Raw genomic sequence first — 19,900 nt, forward strand, 5'->3', positions numbered from 1 at the left:
GGATGGAGTACTTCTCAAGGATGCTTATTCTAGCATCACAGAATTCTAGATTTCGTTTCCACCCAAAATGTGCTCCTCTTGGTATCACTCATCTTGCTTTTGCTGATGATGTTCTTCTTCTCTCTCGGGGGGATAGAGTGCAAGTTCTCCTACAACAATTATTGATCTTTGGGAACACTTCAGGGCTAAATATGAATGTGGACAAATGCTCGTTTACTTTGGAGGAATTCATGAGAACTTGAAGCGGGTTATTCTTCTGGACTCTGGCTTTAAAGAATGTACCTTTCCTTTTAGGTATCTTGGTGTCCCGTTTAGCCCTCATCAGTTGCTTGCCAGCCAATATGCTCCTCTCATTCAAAAGCTAGAAGGTGTTATTCATGGCTGGACGAGGAAGCATCTTACCTATGCTGGCCAAATGGAGCTTATTCAGTCTGTCTTATATGGTATGGTTAAATTTTGGCTCAGTATTTTTCTCATGTTGAGTGTTGTTCTTCAGCAAATTATTTCTCTTTGTCGAAACTTCCTATAGACTAGTAATATTTTGAGAAGCAAGTTTACCTTGGTGGCTTGAAAATATGTTTGTCTTCCTAAAAAGGAGAGAGGTTTGGGTCTACCAGATCTCAAAGCTTGCAACAACAGCTTCATTGCCAAGCAGCTATGGAACATCCATTTGAAAACAGATTTTATTTGGATTCAATGGATACATCACTTCTAGTTAACATATCATTCTATTTGGGATGCTCCAGCTCAGCAAACAGCTTTGCCTTTATGGAAGTCCCTTCTTACTCTCAAGTAGCAACTACTTGAAGTCTGTGGGGGTCAGCAGGAGGTCCTTGCTTTAATAAACAGTAGGGATCTAGGTGCTGGTCGGTTCTCTTCCCATGCTTATGACTTCCTCCGATTTAAAGGGCAGGCTGTCTCTTGGGCTAATATGATCTGGGAGTCTTGGTCTCTGCCTTGTTATAATTTTATATTTTGGTTTATAATGTTAGCGAAGCTTCAAACAAGAGACAGGCTGCCGTTTCTCTTTTATGACAGCTTCACATAACCAGGCATATGTCAACACTCTAAGGAGTGCTGCCAGGGGGGCTCCATTCATCTGGGAAGAGTCTCTTGGCTAGAATGAAAAAATTCTCCCTCAGTCTCACTGCCTACTTAATATGGGAGGAGCGTAATAAAATGATTTTTGATGGAAATAGTCGTTCGGTTGCTATGGTGTTTTGTAAATTCCAAGTCTTTTTCTACATGGTGTTACATTTTCATGAGCAAAACCTTTTTCTTCTAGATGTTGGCTAATATGTTTCTGCTGATCTCTCTGTATTGTCTGTTGCTGCTGCAAGGTTTTTGTGTGGTCTTGAGGTTGTCTAATGTTGTCATGACAATTACAGGCTGCTATTTTTTTGGGCTTCTGGTGCCTTCTATTTCAGCTAATATGGGCATATTTGTTCAGCGCTGCTGCTGTCTCTGGTTCCCAGTTATTCTGTTGGAGTTCTTGTCGTCCTTGTGCTTAATGTGCTTCCTCGGTTGACCTTACTTCTGGTCTTTTGGTTTGTTGTTAGCTGATGTGCTTGCCTCTTTTGTTCTGAGATGCTAGTTGGTTAATTTTGACACTGGCAAACCTATTGGGTTTCTTCCTTAATTGGTTTTATTCTCCAGGTGTTGAGTCTTGCATTGCTTGTTTTTGGGAGCATGTTCCTCTGTTGTTTATGTCATTGTATTTTTTATTAGGAACCTATTCCCTTGTTGCTTCCTGTATATTTGTACATGTATATGAACTTGCTGATCCTCCAACATGGTTACTTTGATCTTAAATCATACTTATAATTTGATATAAAAAAACTATATATATATTTTATGTAAAAAATAATTAAACTGATAATTATTAATAATGAACTAGTAGTGAACATACTTCATAATGTTGATGTCTATCTAACTAGTTATAATAAAACGACAAAACATGTGTTGGGTTATTTTTATAATTCATAATCCCACATCACCTAATATTTAAAACTGATAAACTAATTAAATATTTTTTTAATTGTTTTTAATTTAAAGAAAGGATTATAAACTATATAGTACTTGTTTTCTAATTGGAGTTGTAAATGTACCCCTGTAATTATCATAAAAATATAAGGTTTTAGGTTAATTTAGGGACAAGCTAAATGTTGATGCTCCCTGACCATAGTTGTATGATAAAAAAAAAAAATAGAAGCCAATTAATAACCTACCCAAAACTAAGATACCCATTGTGATAACAAAGAAATACAATGTACGTTGTTGAACTTGTAAAAGCAACAAACATCCCTTAACTTTTTTTTGCCCCTTTCATGCATGCAATACATATGTGCCTGTACAAACATGAAAGAATACTTGACCCCAACTATACTGCAAAATTACCTTGAAGTTCTCCAATAATGAAAGATAGAACAATGGCATATACATCCCACTAAGATCCATGAATAGTATGATATCAAGTATGTGAAGTAACTATGTTATAGCATACCTACGCATAATATCATATTGCCATCACATATACATATATAAGTGAACCGAGCAAAAATTATTTAATAATGAAATTGACATACCATCAAACAATCTCATCATTATACGCATCAAGTAATAGAGAGAAATTATATTAAAGTCATTCTTTCTTCAAAGTGTTCTCTTTAAACATTTTAGGATGGGTGCTCGCTCAAATGCACACTCATATAAAGCCTTCTTATCTTGAATCCTCGGGATAATAATTGCTCGCCCATCTATGAGCAAGTCAAGTAGAACTACAATGTCTTACAAAATAGACATTATTTCACCTATCCAAAGATGGAAGGTGTGAAGCTCCCTTTTTCATTGCTAAATAAGTGTACCGAGCAAGTCATAATCTAGCCTAATATACTTCAGACAGGTAATGTAAAAAAAACTTGTATGCGTGATGAGTGGGATAACAAAACCTGAGGAGTTCATTAACTTATGCATTTGAACAATACATCTTACCATCCTTCTGAAAGAAAAATAAAAGTTTTCAATATTAAATATTTTCTTATTGATTTTGAACTTATTAAAGCTCTTGAAGGCAATGTTAAAGCTTTGGAGCATTCTACTTAACTCCCTTGGACATATTAATAAGATGAAGCTGGTGTAAGGTAAGTGTCTTGATCTCATGATATTATTTAAGGTTATGTTTGGTTTTAGGTTAAACAAGGCTAAACTTTAACCCTTTTAACTTTTGATCACCTTTAATCTTATTTTTAACATAGATGAGGAGTGAGAAATTTTTTTAAGAAGTTAGCAAACTTCTAACAAGGGTTAAAGTAAATGGGTGGGGTGAAAAAAAAGCTTTTTAAAGATCATTAATTGTATTATATCTCACTAATATAGATAATTTAGTAATTTTAGCTTTTTTTTATAATTTTTGTGCATTTCTTTCTTCCTCCATTCCACCACTAATTTCTCTTCTCTTTCAATTTAATCATTATTAGATCTCACTAATAAATATCATTTACTAACTTTTAATTGTATTTAAATATCATTTAAAAACAATTATTAGACCCCACCATCTTATATAATTTTTACACATTTATAAAATATCATTTAACATTTCATCTTTTAACCTTTTTTTTTAATCATTAACACTTCATCACTTATCACTTAACTCATTTAACACTTATCTTTCAATTTTTAATTATAAACCAAATCCAATTTAATAATTAAAGTACATTTCCATTAGTTTATTTTTATTTTTATTTTAGAGTTACTAGAAGCTTTAGATGGCATGCATATTAAAGTAAATGCACCATCATCAATCAATAAGCTATGATATCATACAAAAAAAGAATAAAACTGCAACTGACATCTTAGTTGGGTAGGTTAATGTTTTGATGGGAGAGCACTTCAAATGCTGCAGCTAGGAGAAATGGATTGAAAACTTTTTGAGATTAGATACAATATATTTCAACTTAAATGCTACATTAATTCATATTTAATCTTCTAATTTTTTATTTATTAGGTTGCTATTATCTTGTTAGTGCTAGCTTTAAAAAATGCAAGGGATTTCTTACTTTTAATAAAGGTTAACATTATCACCTTAGTAAATGAAGAACATGATATCAACCAAATATACCACAAGAATTTTTTAATATGAAACATTCAATAACGAAAAATGTGATTAAAAGGACATTTGGGCTTTAAAAGTTATGTAGGGAAACACTTAGATATCTAACTTGATACTCAATTGATACATGAGATTGTGTCATATTAGCATGTTGCTATATTCATAATATTATTTGACAACAAATAAGAACTGACAAAATTAAGCAATATTTGAATATATTAGTAAAATATAACTTTCATAACATGAATACATTAATATCATTGAAACAACGACCAATAGACTAATTGGAGACATAATATAGCAAAGAAAATATTGTTTATAAAAAAAATAATAAACATCAACATGTGAATAAGTAAAAACACTAGTTAATCATAACTAAAAAGGTAAAGAAAAGCTAAAATTGATTGTCAACATTGAAATCGACTAGGTTTCAGAAGATTTAAATTTGACTAGGGAAGACAAGAAGCAATCGACCACAACAACAAGAGTTTGCATAATTGATCAGAATATTCAATCCTATAAAAAAAAAGTCCTCAATGGAATAAACTGACATTTACAGGTTAAGTTACAGTTCATATAATTACCAAAAAGGAGACATATAACGAATTAGAATTAAGTTTAGGAATCATCATGCAATCTTCTTATTTGATATGAATAATGTATATAAAATTAGATATAGGTATTTATGTGAAACTATAATATTGTAGCAATATCAATAAGCTATCTAGTTACTAAGAAATATGGTCACCTCCATATATATAATTTCTTTATAACTTTCCAAAAAAAAAATTTCATTATCATTTTTTATTACATTACTTGCAACTTTTCCTTTTTCATTCTATTTTATTTTCTATCATTTTACCTTTCACTTCCTTTTTACAAAGCAAATGCTTGGAATAATATATCTTTCTTGGAGATTAAAATATTGGATACCTATATTATGTTTAATTTGCAAGGCTATTATCTGTTTCTACTCGATATTTAGTTTTAATTATAGTTTTTCATTATTGAAATAAAATAATGAAGAGCAAATAACATAATTGATCAAGAAAATTTCTAATTGATGAACATGTCATAAAAAAAAAACAAGTAAAATCGTTGTAGTAACACCTGATGATCAATTAGTGAAGGCAACAAATAAAGATCATACTTTTAGTTGTAAAGAACTTAATAATCCTTCATCATCACAGGTCCTTATGGAACAATCTTCATTAAATGAGTCATAGGATAACACTTCATTGTCTAATTATCCACAACAATAAAGAATTGAACTAGGACAAAACCCTAATATCCCCATGTAGTCTCTCATGTTTTGACTTGTCTCAACATCATTACCTATATAAGAAACTAGCATTACCATAACTATGAGTCAAACATAACCCCTAACTTACCTTTTTTTTATGGGCTAGACGACATGGTTAAGTGGTCACAACTAGCTATGCTAAGCTTTAGTTTGACAACAGTGGCTACTCTTGAGAAGGCATGTTATTATCAACCATTAAACTTGTTTAACACTGATATTAGGGCTATCTAGGTGAAAATAAAAAACATAAAACATAGGACTTACTATAATAACATTACAGTAGATAATAAAACCATACATGTTATGATTGATCAACTTAATTGAGAAAAAATTGATCCATCATGTAGAGGTTCCTAACCATATCTAATGTAGTATATACCTATACAACAAACACAATCACAACCTCAATAGCAATAAAGTATGATCAAACTCAAGGTACTACACATTATACAAGTGTGCAGATAACCTTATGCTAACTATGTCCCTCAAAAACCTTACTAGAAGGCAATAATAAAATGGCATATAGACTATCTTTTAACAAAGAGATATCAACCCTCATATACCTTAAGAACTTGTCATTGAGCAACAACAAAGTGGATAAATAGATAAGGTATATCTAACCTAGTACATAAGAGAGATGGAGCCAGAAGTTGGACGAATAGTTAGGTTTATTTACAATCATCTAAATCCTAATTGGGTGGATATTACACCTAATTCCAAGAGGCATAAGAATTATTGATTTCAAATAGTTCTTTATAGATAAAAACCAATCAGAAAGGAATCACATAACTAAATTCACTAATAAATATAATGATAGTGCAACAAATCCCTTCATAAAGTTAAGACTGTTTAATTTGTCATTGACCAAAATAGCCTTTCACTTGTTCTTCGTGTTTCTACCTAACTCTATTAATACTTGGTAAACACTCTATAAAATAAAACCAGATGTGATATTGGTTGACTTAGTCATGATAGTCCAAAATATAAGGTGTCTATAAAACGTTATGTTTGTTATGAAAATATATTAGCAAAATGAGTAAAAAAGAATTTATTAAGAGGTACCTACCTAGTTAGCTACTTAAATGAGGTCATAATACCAATATATTGATTCATTCAAACTTTGAAAAGGAGCTTGAGGAATATCAATAAAAAATAAATTTTAGATACAAAACTTAAAAAAAGAAGGTCATTTGAGATAACTTTATTAATAAAATCTAAAGAAGCTAGCAAGACTAATAATAAAGATATCAAGATTACCAAAGTGGTTGATAAGGGGGGAAATACTCTTTTGATATAAAAGAAAAATGACACGATTAAAGATTTGATGTCTTATCCCAAGTGCAGGAGTGTCAAAGTAATAAATAATCCGGCAAGACCGGGATCGAACCACAAGGAGGTGAACTATATAAACTATAAATAATAATAATGATATTGATGTTGAAGAGAACTTTGAGATGTGATAATGATGAAAATATTAAACAATGATAAAACAATTGTCAAGGTTATAGGATCCACTAATGGTAATTCAAATAAGCATAGTATAAACTCCTTTTTATTACTCAACTGGAAACCACACACAAAGAAGGTTCCAATCGGATGATTTATCATTAATTGCTCATTATAGATTATTAACATGATCATATTACTCATCTTATTTAAGTAATACCAATACTTTTAAATATTATTAGGTATTCATAATGCTAACTTATGTTAACAACAAATCAAGTTCCTCTCATAACAACGATGTCGGCTGAAGACTATGAAGGATCAAGCATTTGATGTACCAAGTGTTATACAACACAAATTTAGATTACTCATTTAACAAGCAAGGTATTAATAATTAGTAAGATAAAAAGATAAGACATGTTAATAGAAAACTTTCTTGGATATAAACATTGAAGTCCATGTTGAGTTTATAATATACATATTCTAACACCATTAGTGAAACCTTTTCACCTTGATATAATTAACTTAGCTAAACATAATAAAGAAGAAGAAGAACATAAATAAACTAGATAAGAACATGGTTATAATGAAAATCATAAACAAGAGATTAATGAAAGCAAAACTTAAACATTACAAAAATACAAAGAAAGAAAGCAAGAATATGATCTTGATCTGAAAACCAAGATGACTAAATACATGGCAAATGCCTCTTTATATAGGCTAAAATTCGGAACTATTGATTGGTTGACAAACTATTTAGTTGGTGGCCAACCATTGACCTGGTGGCTGGTTTTTGACATTGCTGATCAGTTATTGATATTGTTGGCTGGCCAAAACATCATTGCTAACATCAGAATTTGAGCACATAGTCTTCATGAAAGTTGTAGGCAATTGTCTTAGCTTTTTAATTTAAAAAACCAGAGCTCATTTGGACTTCTAGAACTCGAGATATGAGCTGAAAACTGAACAGTGTCTGGGCTGCAGGACAGATTCTGATTTCTTCGTTGTTGCTACCATTTGAACTTGAAAATGGCACTTTTAAATCTTGAACTCCTCATGAAAGTTTTAGGTCTATGTCTTAGCTTTCTATACATATAAACCAGATCTAAATCCAAGTTCTACAGCTCTAGTTATGATCCAATAATCGAATGGTATTCCAGTTTGGACTGAACCAACATCTCTTTTCTAAGCTTAGTCTTATTTTTGTCTCTTCACTTTCAATAGTTAATCACATCAATTAATCCTTTAAATTATGAAATATACCTGCATTCAAAATAAGCATTTACCATAAATTAAAGATATATTATATTATCTGACTTGTTATTATAAAACATGCTTTAGTTAGGGAATTTAATGATACTTCAGTGCAATATAATAATATAAAACCTTAATGAAAATGAAAATGCACTTTTAAGTACTAATCAAAAAAGCTAAAGAAATGTTTAACCAATTAAAGGGTAAAGGCAAATCAAGATCGACAATAGTCATATGTTCCCTTAAATAAACAAATTAATTGGAAGAAATACTACAAATGGCATAACTCATGGAGATAGGACAATAATAACAATGGGCTTTACAAATCTTATTACAAAGACTTTTAAGGTTGGTCATATTCACTTTTAAAAAAGATGATAAAATGGATGATAAACCTTTTTCTAAAGGGATAACAATATTGCTCCCAATCCTCATTGATAATAGATAATTATAAAAGTAAGGTTTGATCATTCACGATAAAGGTTAGAATTGATCATGGATGCCACTATTTGAAAAAGATACATCAACCATAACAAAGAAAAATAAGTGGCAAAAAGAAGACCAGGACATGCCTTTTTGTAAGGTATAAAAGTGATCTATATGTTATACTATACCTTTTAAAGATAAAGACTTGGGGGCAAAGCTGAGCCGGCTAATGGCATCCTATATGGATGGTTGGGTTGTGTTGATGAGTAGTTTTGGCTAATAACATCCTAGTTGGATGGTCGGGTTGAATATGATGTTTAGCTTTGACTAATGGCATCCTAGATGGATGACCGAGTTGATTATGATGATTGGCTTCGGCTAATGGTATCCATAATAGATGACGGGTTTGATTTTGTGATTAGTATTGGTTAATGGCACCCGAGACGGATTATCGAGTTTGACGTTGTTAGTTACGGCTAAAAGTATCCAAGGTGGATAACCAGGTTAAAGTGAAGTAATTAACCTCAATCGATGTTTAAACTTCAGCCCCACAACTTATATGGAGAGGTTGAGACGTATGAGTAAGAATAATACACATAATAAAATAATAAGGATTGTACAATGCATATAAGAAGTAAAAGAAGGAATGTACTCCTTTTAAGTTGATAATAAAAAGTAACAAAAACGTTCTTCTAATTGTTTATTATCATGTTTAGATTATTTACAATTCTTGTATCCATGTTTTTTTTATAATAGGGACATCACACAATCAAGGTGCATAGGAAAGCTCATTCCACAAGTTCATATATTTTGAAAAGTTCTACGTAATAGTATGTCTTAGGTGTTATGTATTTGATAAGAACGAACGAACCAGTTGAATATTTTCCATTCAACATTTTTATAAAGACTTATATCGAAAATTATAATGGAATACGGATACGAAAGTATGATCGTGTAAACATGATGTGGTGAATATATGTATGTGATATTCTCTTTTATGAGAATGTTGTATTGTGAAATCACATGAGTATTGCAATACACTAAGAGATGAATTCTGTTACGATAAACCCTAAATACCGTTGCAAGAATGTGTATTGTTAATTTTTAAGGAATGTTGATTTACATTACTCTATGTGTGTTGCGCCTTGCTAATGAATGAAATGCATTTATAAATTCACATAATGATATTGTGAAAAACATCGAGAACTTAACGACTTATAAAAAAAAACTCTATCGAGTTTTTGTTATGAAAAAACCAGGTTGTTACATGTTAAGTTTGCTTTTGTTGGTGAGAGCCTCGGGTCACCTTAGAAAGGAAAGAGAAATTTGTTCTTTTTAGATCCTCCAGTCCTCGTCTCCCATGATTAAATGTAGAACATTATTTGCTTGAAAACACATGAAGAACAATAGGGTAGATAGGTCAATCCCTTGGGGTTTTTTTCTTGGTTTACACCTGTTTGTTTCTTTGCATGGTTGTGGGTCTGCATCTCTAGGACGTGTTTATTTCCTTGAAGTGCATATTTTTATCTTCATCCTTTATGCCTTTACATGTTTAGCATGAAACTCTTGTATAAAATGACAGGCATGGTTTCTCGGTTACCTTTAATATCCCTTTCCTCTCAGCCTCGCTATATGCATACTTTTATTGTGATGAAAAAACAATGGCATGTGGTTAACATTTACTTTAATATGTAACCTAGCTTTTCATGGTAGCCTTAGGTGGTAGATTTTAAAGTCTTGTTTTTCTTTTTTGTGGTACAAAATAAGTAATGATTTAGGAGATTGTTATTTTATTACAAAACCTTGAGATATACTTGCTTGTGTACTTGTGTTTGGAAGCTTATAAAGACCTACTTGTGCCAAGGAAAATATCGTGTGAAAATGTACAAGTGTAGTGCTTTTTCCTAAGTGAGATACTAATATTTGAGTTCTTTGATATCATTGCCTAGAATTGGCAGTAGACATTAGACTTCTTTTATTTATTTTTTTCTTGTCTCCTTCATATCCTTTTCTCACATATAAGGATTTATGGAACAGTATGCTTGAAGCTTATTTTTAACCTTGTACATGAGTTTGTGTTCATTCCATGGTAATCTTATATACTGGAAATTAAGGTTTTCATGAGATTTCAATAAACAATTAACCTAGTTTGGTTTGCATCATTTTATGACCATCAAAACAAAAGATTTACCATCTTTAAAGTTTTGCATCATGGCCAAACTTCTCTTATATAAGAAAATAAAAAATTACATTCTTACAGCCTTTTAGAATTCATAAATGCCTCGTTAATTAAAGATATCATTTGAGCATTTTTACTTTAACTTTTGTAAAAGAAAATATGTTCATCGCATCATATGTATTTTTAGGTTTTATGATTTATTTATAAAACTCATTGAGGTTTTGCTCAAATCAAAAGGCTTTCAAAAAGACAACATCTCAAAACCTTTCAAAAGAATTCTTCCTTTTTAAATAATGAAAAAAAATATTTTATTATGCACCCATGATGTTTAAGATAAATAGACTTGTTGTGAGATATTAACATGTAGTAGCCTTCCTTTTCCGTTGGTTTTGAAATATGCCTTCATTTTAAGTTTATTCAGTCTAATATTGTCCAATGACACCTAGGTGATAAATGAAAGTATTAAATTTTATTTTGTCTAATATTTACCATAGAGTGTATCAAGGATGATATTGTCATCTCTATACACAATATATCCCCTTATCCAGACTCTGAGGACTAGTTAGGATTTATAGTGATCAAAATATTAGGTGGCGACTCCAAACCTTTTTTAACCAAAAAAGGACAAGAATTTCTTGTTCTTTCCACACCACACTAAGAACCTGATCTAGAAGAATGATCGTCGCGATGCCATATATGTGTGACACATATTGTTAATCGCAAGGTAAAATTGATGTTGATTAGTGGTTCATATAGAATATGTCAATCTTTGGCATGCAAGGAGATATTACATACTTACATAGTAGTACCTACCTATTGAGTTAGATCTCCATATGTTTTGGTACATGAAGATAATAAGACGATTCGTTAAACCATCATGGGAGCATATTACGAGACGTCCATGTGATACACTGCATTAGTCGACATGTAATCTGAATAATTATGAGCCTCGAGCACTAAGATATAATAAATTGATATGCATGGATTAGTTATTTTTTTAACTTGTCATAAAAATCTTATTTATATCTTATAAATAATGATATATTTTTTTGACATATATTAGGTGAATTTCTTAATACGCAAGGGTTGGAGTGTCGGGACTGTAGTTTATGATGTTACTGACGATGTTATGCACAACAAATTCAATACCCGGTTCTCATCATGCCGTTCTTCATTTGATGAGGTTGGGGAGGCTCAATGTTTGGCCAATGTAATAGAGGAGGATAGGGTTGTTTATCATGCACGTCGATGATATGCTCGTGGTTTCGATGGTGTACGCCCATCAACGAATTAATATGTTAGATGCAATTTCATTATGTAATTGAATTGAGATTGTATATTGTAATGAATTTTTTTGGTTTTAGATTAAGTTTCTTTAATTATAAAATTACTTGTTATAAAAATATGTGAATTTTTTGAAATGGTTGTGTTAAACAACAACTTGTTGACTTCAACTGTTGTTTTTGAGATTGTATTGTTTTGAAATTGTGTTTTATTTGACAAGGAGCTGAGAGGGATGAGAAAGGATAAAGGTTTGCATTGTTAGAGGTCACATATAAACTACATTTTTTATTGGTGGTTGTGCATGTGCTACATGCACAACTAGTGAACACGCATATAGCACATGCGTGTTTTAATAGGTTATGCATATTATACATTTGCGACTTATGTTGCTATGTTAGATTAAGAAATATGTTTTTAATTGTGCTAGTTTAGAAATTACTTAGTGACATAGATATGAAATCCAACTTAGCTTGGCGGGTTGACCCAGGTGACTCGGGGCCTTAGTCGAGTTTCAAATGGTAAAAACCTGGGTTCGCAATTGACCTGGTCAAACTCGGGTGACATGTCTGAGTCAACTCGAAACCCAAGTGACCCGGCATAACCTAGGTGAGACTTAATTTTTTAAAATATTTTTTTAATAAAAAAATAAAATTAATTTGTGAATACTTGGCTTCATATATTTTTTTATAGTTTCCAACCCCATGAAATGTTACTTAATTTTTTAAAATATTTTTTTAATAAAAAAATAAAATTAATTTGTGAATACTTGGCTTCATATATTTTTTTATAGTTTCCAACCCCATGAAATGTTTCTTAACTTCTTCTTGTGGTATAACTATATTTACATCTTACATCCATATGAAATGTTTCTTAACTTCTCCATATGAGATAATTATATATACAGTTTTCATTCATATGGAATGTTTCTTAATTTTGTCATATATATATATATATATATATATATATATATATATATATATATATATATAGTCTTCGTTCACAAGAAATGTTTCTGAACTTTTTCATATGAGATTGATATATATATTGCATTCATTCACATGTATTATTTCTTATTTTTTTTTAATGAGATAACTATATATATAAACTACATACACATCAAATGTTTCTTAATTTTTTCATGTGAGATGGTTATATATAGTCTACACCTATATGAAATATTTCCTAACTTTTTCATGTGAGATATTAAAATATTTATTTTATTTTATTTTTCCCGGATGGATCCGGGTCGACACATGTAACATGACCTGGGCCTCGATCTCATGGTTAGGTCAATCCTTGGACCAAATTTAATAACTATGCTTTGTGCTACTACGATAATATAAAAGAAAACAAAATTTATTATTTAGCTTTAAGAGACATGTAGCTTGACTTAAAATTTAAAAAATTTATTTAAAATTAATTTTTATAGTATTTTTAAATTATTTTATTGTGTTAATATTAAAAATAATTTTTTTAAAAAAAATTATTTTATTATATTTTCAAATAAAAATACTTTAAAATATAAATTTCTCAGCAATTAAAAAAAAAAAAGCCGTCAGTAAACGATGGAAAGGCTGCATCAGAATGATTAGATATCTTGTCTTATTATCAAAACAAAGAAAAACAGGAGATTCGCTATCTACTGTCTTTATAATTTACTTTAAAAATCGAAATGACAGCTAAAGCCTAAAAAGTTTTTTTTTTTTTTACTTTTTTTTAAAGTATTGATGTCTGCCTTTGGCTTGACATGACTGCTATAATTAAATATTAACGAATTGACAACAATACTCAAATTCCACTTTCAGAATCTTTTCTATAATATTTGCTCCATGCAATAATTGCCTCGTGTGTAACACAAAGATTTTCAGTACTGAAAAGGACACACCCTGCATAATATCATAAAAAATCAGATTGTAAGTATGAAAAATAATTATTTTTATTTCTTGAATTGTTTTAATATTATTTAATATATTTTTAAATAAAAACACTATAAAATACAACAATAAACACCCAAGAATTTCTTCCTCATTGGAGCCGGAATGTCAGGTTGTCATTTCTTCAAAAAAAAAATACCAAACCAATGGCTCTAGATATGTGCATACATTTTGGCTTGCACTTTTACTTTTGTACGGTATGAAAGGTTTTTTCTTGAATTTAGTGATTGTTTGGGAGTGCTTTTCAAAAGCGTTTCTGAAAAATTTGAAATTTTTTTTTTTGCTTTAAAGTAATATGTTTTTGATGTTTTCAAATCATTTTGATGTGCTGATCTCAAAAATGATTTTTAAAAAATAAAAAAATATTATTGGCACACTTTTCTGAGTGAAAAGCACTTTGAAAAGCAACCACAACCACACTCTCAAACACCCCCTTAGGCTCACATATCATGCGGGTAACAACCCTCACGGTTGATGGTGTTTTTGTTTTTTCTTTTTTAAGGGTTGGGGGGTTTGAAAAACCTATATAGTTTTACACAAGGTAATTGTATGTTTAAACCTTCATCCTTTTTGGTAACTTTTCAGGAATTTCAGCAGCAAAAACACTTATTATTTTATTTTTTTTTATGTTTTAAAAATATTTTAAAAAAATTGAATTTTTTTGTACTTTAATTTTTTTTTTAATTTCCAGATCGTTTTGATGTGATGATATTAAAAATAATTTTTAAAAAACAAAAAATAATATTATTTTTATGTATTTTTAAATAAAAAACATTTTAAAAATAAAATAATACCATATTTTCAAATATCTTTTTTAGAAGCAACCATTAATAGCGGTGGCAGAATAATAAAAACTTAATTAATGAATATGCAGTCAAGATACGTTTAAACTAGCTTTTTTTATTTAATCCGGTATTAGAAATGGCCGACAAACTCAAGCTCAAAACCTCCCTCGATGACAATGATAATCTAACATCAATCACCTTTAAACAAGAGTGATTAAATTATAACAACTCGTCTTTAATATTCTTCTTTTCTTAATGATCATCTTAACTATAACTAGTGAAATCAATGTATCACCATTACAAGCATCTTTTTTACTCTAAAGTGGCGTACTATATCCGAAAAAGTAAAAGTTGGGGGAGATCGGAGACAAAAGGTTTTTGAGGTTGGTTTTTAGGTTGCGTGCAATTAACATTTCATGATTTTTTAAAAATTAATATCTTTTATGTTTTTATATTATTTTAATATACAAATATTATAAATATTTTTTAAAAATAAATATTATTTTAATATATTTTTTAAAATAAACACTTTAAAAAATAATCTTCGCAGCGGTTACAGTAACCTCCGAAATCGCTGTAGCTAGGGATGACTTCTGCACAGAGTTTTCGACATTTCTTTCTACCCGAGTCAAGAAGGTTGTTGTTTGTTGATATCTCAATATTGGCAAGGCAGCGGCTATTTAAACGGTAAAAACCTTCCCTTTTTTTTTTTCCTGAAACTAAGCTTCTCCATTTCAATTGAAGAGTAATGGACATGGCTGCAGGGAGCCGAAAGCCCCACTTGAAATGGTGATAGATCACAATGACTACGAAGATGGAGAGCCACCGAAAGTGACAAGTTTGAAGCGCAAATACCCTCGAAATGAGTTCCTGGACCCCGGAGAGGACCCCTACCTAATTTGTAGCAGATCCCAGGGGCTTTGAGATTGTAGTTCAATATCCTGCTAAGCAGTTCTTGTCCTCTTTGAAAAGCTAGCGACCCCAGGCTCGAGCTAAATAATGTAACCTTTTAAGCACATTTTGCTGGGATCTTGAATTAATGCACTCAGCCATAGGTAGTTTGAGCTACATCATACACGCAAGGTAATAATCCTGAGGTGCATTTATGTTTAAAACTCTAATTCAGGTAGTTTGAGAGATAATATACACGAAGGATGAAGTTGCAGTCAAAGCTGAAGATGGTTCCATTTACAAAGCTAAGTAAGCTATTGTCTCTGTAAGCGTTGGAGTCCTCCAAACTGACCTGATTGATTTCAGGCCTAAGTTACGTGTGAGTATGATTCTTGAATTTATTTATTTTTTTCCTTTTCTAATTGAGAGATTTTCTGTTTCAACTCAACAGGTTATTCAAATCAATTTTCATTGCTCACTTTTCTGGATTTATATATATATATATATTAGTACTGGCGATTATTGAATCTTATTTTGAGTACGAATCAGCTATGGAGAAGACCTGCAATATCCCATTTTAGCATGACCATTTATACCAAGATATTCCTAAAATTTCCTTACTAGTTCTGGCCAACTGACCTGAACCGATTTCTTTACTATTTTTCAGATCATTTTAATATGTTAAAAATTATTTTTAAAAAATAAAAAATATATATTAATTTAATATATTTTCAAGCGAAATTTTTTTTGAAAAGCAACCATTACCAAATCCTCAAATACCCATATAAGAAGCGGATACCATCCACTCTGGAGGGTACTGACATGTACATCTAAATTAGTAGCTAGTTTGCTGTAAATTCTTCCTCGTTCCACGTTTATGATATCTTGATGTCTGATTTTGCATGCAGCATCTAGAGAATTAATGAATATCCAGGATCTGTCACTGGTGCTTATTCTACAGGTTTGATCTCCCAAAACACCCAAATGTGCATTCTTACCAGTGACCCTTACCAATCTTGATTTATATTGACACTGCAAACGATTTTGCTTCGGTGCATTAGGAACCAAACTTGGAGGGGCTATAGCAGCCAACATTTGTAGAAGAGAAGGATCAGTAGCAGCATCTCTATGCATTTTCTGTTTAATTATTAAGGAAAATATGTGCAAGGTACAAAGAGTCTCACAATTTGTACAATCCTTCATTTAGGTGGAGATGGAGGAGGATCAGTAGCAGCAATAAACTCTTCAAGGGATGGACTACCACGACAGCATTCAACCTGTTTTTGAAGTTTTGCAAGATTTCCCATCAATGTTATGTTCGGATTTTTGTGTTGGGAATGCAGAATTCGGTTTTTTGATCTGGTATTGTGTTTTTATTTGCTTCTAAGATTGTTTCAAAAAGGTAAAGTTGATGCTTTTTAATATTTGTTTTTTTATAGTTTTGATATACTGATATTAAAGATAAAAAAAATAAAAATAAATTATTTATTATATTTTCAAAATAAAAACACTCATATATTATAATTGAACTACACTTCCTAAAAATTTAATTTTTTTTTCTTGTTTCAAAATAAATTAAAAGAGAAAAGATGGCAGGGACACCAAAGGAAAAGGTAAAAATAGTGTTCAAATCCTCCATAGTCTAATCAAATACTTTGGGGGCCGGACATGTAGCGTGCGCTTAAATTAAAGTTTTATCATTGCAAAGTGGATCACATTCATATCTTGCAAGATCCGAGCAATTCAACCGAGTCCCACACAACCCATCTTTCTTTATTTTATTATATAGTATGGAGAAGATAGCATATGATAGGGATGCCGTGCATGTCGACCTCAAAGACAAGAGAAAAGTACAAAACAAGTGTTAAAGCATATTCACTACTCTAATTAGCCATACAATTCAGAGTTTAAAACATCTTAATGACACACCATCACTATTGGAAAAAAGAGTTGACTTTTTTATGGATATTCAACAACTTAGAGTATCCAATTATGATAATAAAAAAGAGTACATATTTCAATAATGTGAGGGAAAATAATAACTTATAAAAAAAATGATGCAATCCAAAAAAATTAATTTACAAAAAAACTAATGCAATCCACGAACTAAGTCTTTAAATCTTGTGTTTGGTTAGTGTATCATAACAGAAGCGACAAATACAAAAAAAAAATATAAAAAAAGTTTTAAGTTAAAGGGATAAAAATGATATTAAAGTAATATATTTCTAAAATAACTTTGAAATAAAATTATATCATTTTAAAACATGAGTTAGTGTGAAATTTATTCATTTTATCTCTATTATCTTTTTTTTTCTCGATATAGTAACTAAATTTTATTAACATGACGAAATTTCCAACATGTCTATCTTTAATGAAGTTTACAAGATTATTAGCTTTCATATATTTTTTGAGTTTCAATATATACTTCTTCTTACTAAAAGATTTTTATTTTCAATTAATAAACCATTTTTTTCAATTCTCTATTTTTTAAAAAATATTTTCAATAAATTGAAAAATATATATATATATATATATATATATATATATATATATATAAACACTACCTAATTTTTTCGGACTTTACAACATTGTTTCTCATAAACTTGGATTGCACACTAATATTCAAAGTGAAATTCAAAGTTGAAGAACTACAATTACTCTAACCATAATAACAATAGGTCACATTTCATCATATGACTAGGCATCAAATTCTAAATAGACATATCTATAAATGGTAATATTTTACCCTAAAAGCCTGGTTCAAAGCATAATCAATTAAATTTATATTCACGTTCAATCCATTAATGAGTTCACAAAAACATATCATATTCAAAACACTTTTGTAATCATAAATATACTTTCACAAAACACTTAACATTATATACAAATCATTTATCATGCATGATCCACCTAATTTATGAAACAATAAATATTTTAATAAGAAAAACTCATTTAGTTTATAAATATATATATTTTTAACTCAAACTAACTAACCAAAGAGATGAACATTTACTTGCCTAATAATATGCAAATCCAAGATTAGCCTTAAAGACAACTAAGCTCTCCTAACATCCTAGCCATGATAATCACCATAAATTATATGTTCACTATTATCCAATGCAATACATGAGTTTCTTTCTAGTTCCTTATTTAATCAAAACTTAAATATATCATTAGCTTAAACGATCCTAAAATTTCCTTCAAAAATCACCCAACACCAGATCCCACAATATTACTTATAAAATATGTATTTTTAATTATTAAATGTAAAAATATTTATGTACAACATATGACAATTACGGTCCAAAAATAATAATATTATCAGAAAAGGCTAAGGAACATCTTTATTTCAACTAAAACACTATTCTAAGCATAATTAAAGTGGAGGTATTGAGAATTATTTACTCTAGCTATTTTATAAAAAATCATTTATCAAGTAAATAAATTAATTTCATATAGAAATCAAGTTTTTTTTATGAAACACCTTCCATGTATTCAAATTCTACATATAAATCAATTAATTTTTGTATATTGAAACATTTCAAACCAAACTATAAAAGTTGTTCACTATCTAAAATAAATTTCAATTGTTAATTATTAAACTTCAATAATTAGAAACAATTTTTTGATAAATTTGTAAAAATTATTATAAAAAAACTAAAACTCTTTGGTAACATATTAAAGTGAAACAAAAAAATTTAGGACCATAAAATATTTACAGTGGTTGCACTCTCCAATCAACCAGGAGTGGGCTTCAAAAATTTATGTTCTTATAAATCCAAAAATTAGAGATTCAACCTACTTTCAACGATGATGACTCTTAATCCACAACTTTGATTTGAAAAAAATAACCTATCAAATCGAAGCATGACATATATAACTATATACTAAATTCTAACCATAACACTCATCGAAAGACCATATTACGATAGTCTAAAGTTACCAACTCATCATTTTTTTCAAACTCCTTAATTTCACTATTACTTCAAATTAATCTAAAAAAATCACTTTTAAAGTCTTCTTATCAATCTAAAACTCCAATAATATTACACAATCCTTAACAATAATTAAAAATTAAATATCATAAAAACTTTAATCATTGGATCTTTCTCAATAACTCTACTATGCAAAGACAAACTCAATTAAAAGGTCAGGATAAAGAACACATAGCTTAAATTGAAAAAAAAAAAAAACAAAGATTTTAGCCCCAGATCAAATAAGCTCCTTGATATTCCTTTCACTCCTTTTATTATTGTAGATTTTGATTGTTTAACAAAATAAAATGTAATT

The 19,900-nt window shown here is 29.9% G+C and overlaps 1 long non-coding RNA gene across 1 annotated transcript; it reads left to right on the top strand.

The window, feature by feature from the left end:
• The first annotated feature begins 15,540 nt into the window (after positions 1–15,540).
• LOC112323501 (uncharacterized) lies at positions 15,541–17,017 on the top strand. Its single transcript, XR_002976935.2, has 3 exons — positions 15,541–15,989; positions 16,519–16,571; positions 16,672–17,017. It is a non-coding gene; the product is annotated as an uncharacterized LOC112323501 (long non-coding RNA).
• Positions 17,018–19,900: the final 2,883 nt, after the last annotated feature.

The sequence above is a fragment of the Populus trichocarpa genome, chromosome 12 (assembly GCF_000002775.5).
Source record: "Populus trichocarpa isolate Nisqually-1 chromosome 12, P.trichocarpa_v4.1, whole genome shotgun sequence".
NCBI classification, from domain to species: domain Eukaryota; kingdom Viridiplantae; phylum Streptophyta; class Magnoliopsida; order Malpighiales; family Salicaceae; genus Populus; species Populus trichocarpa.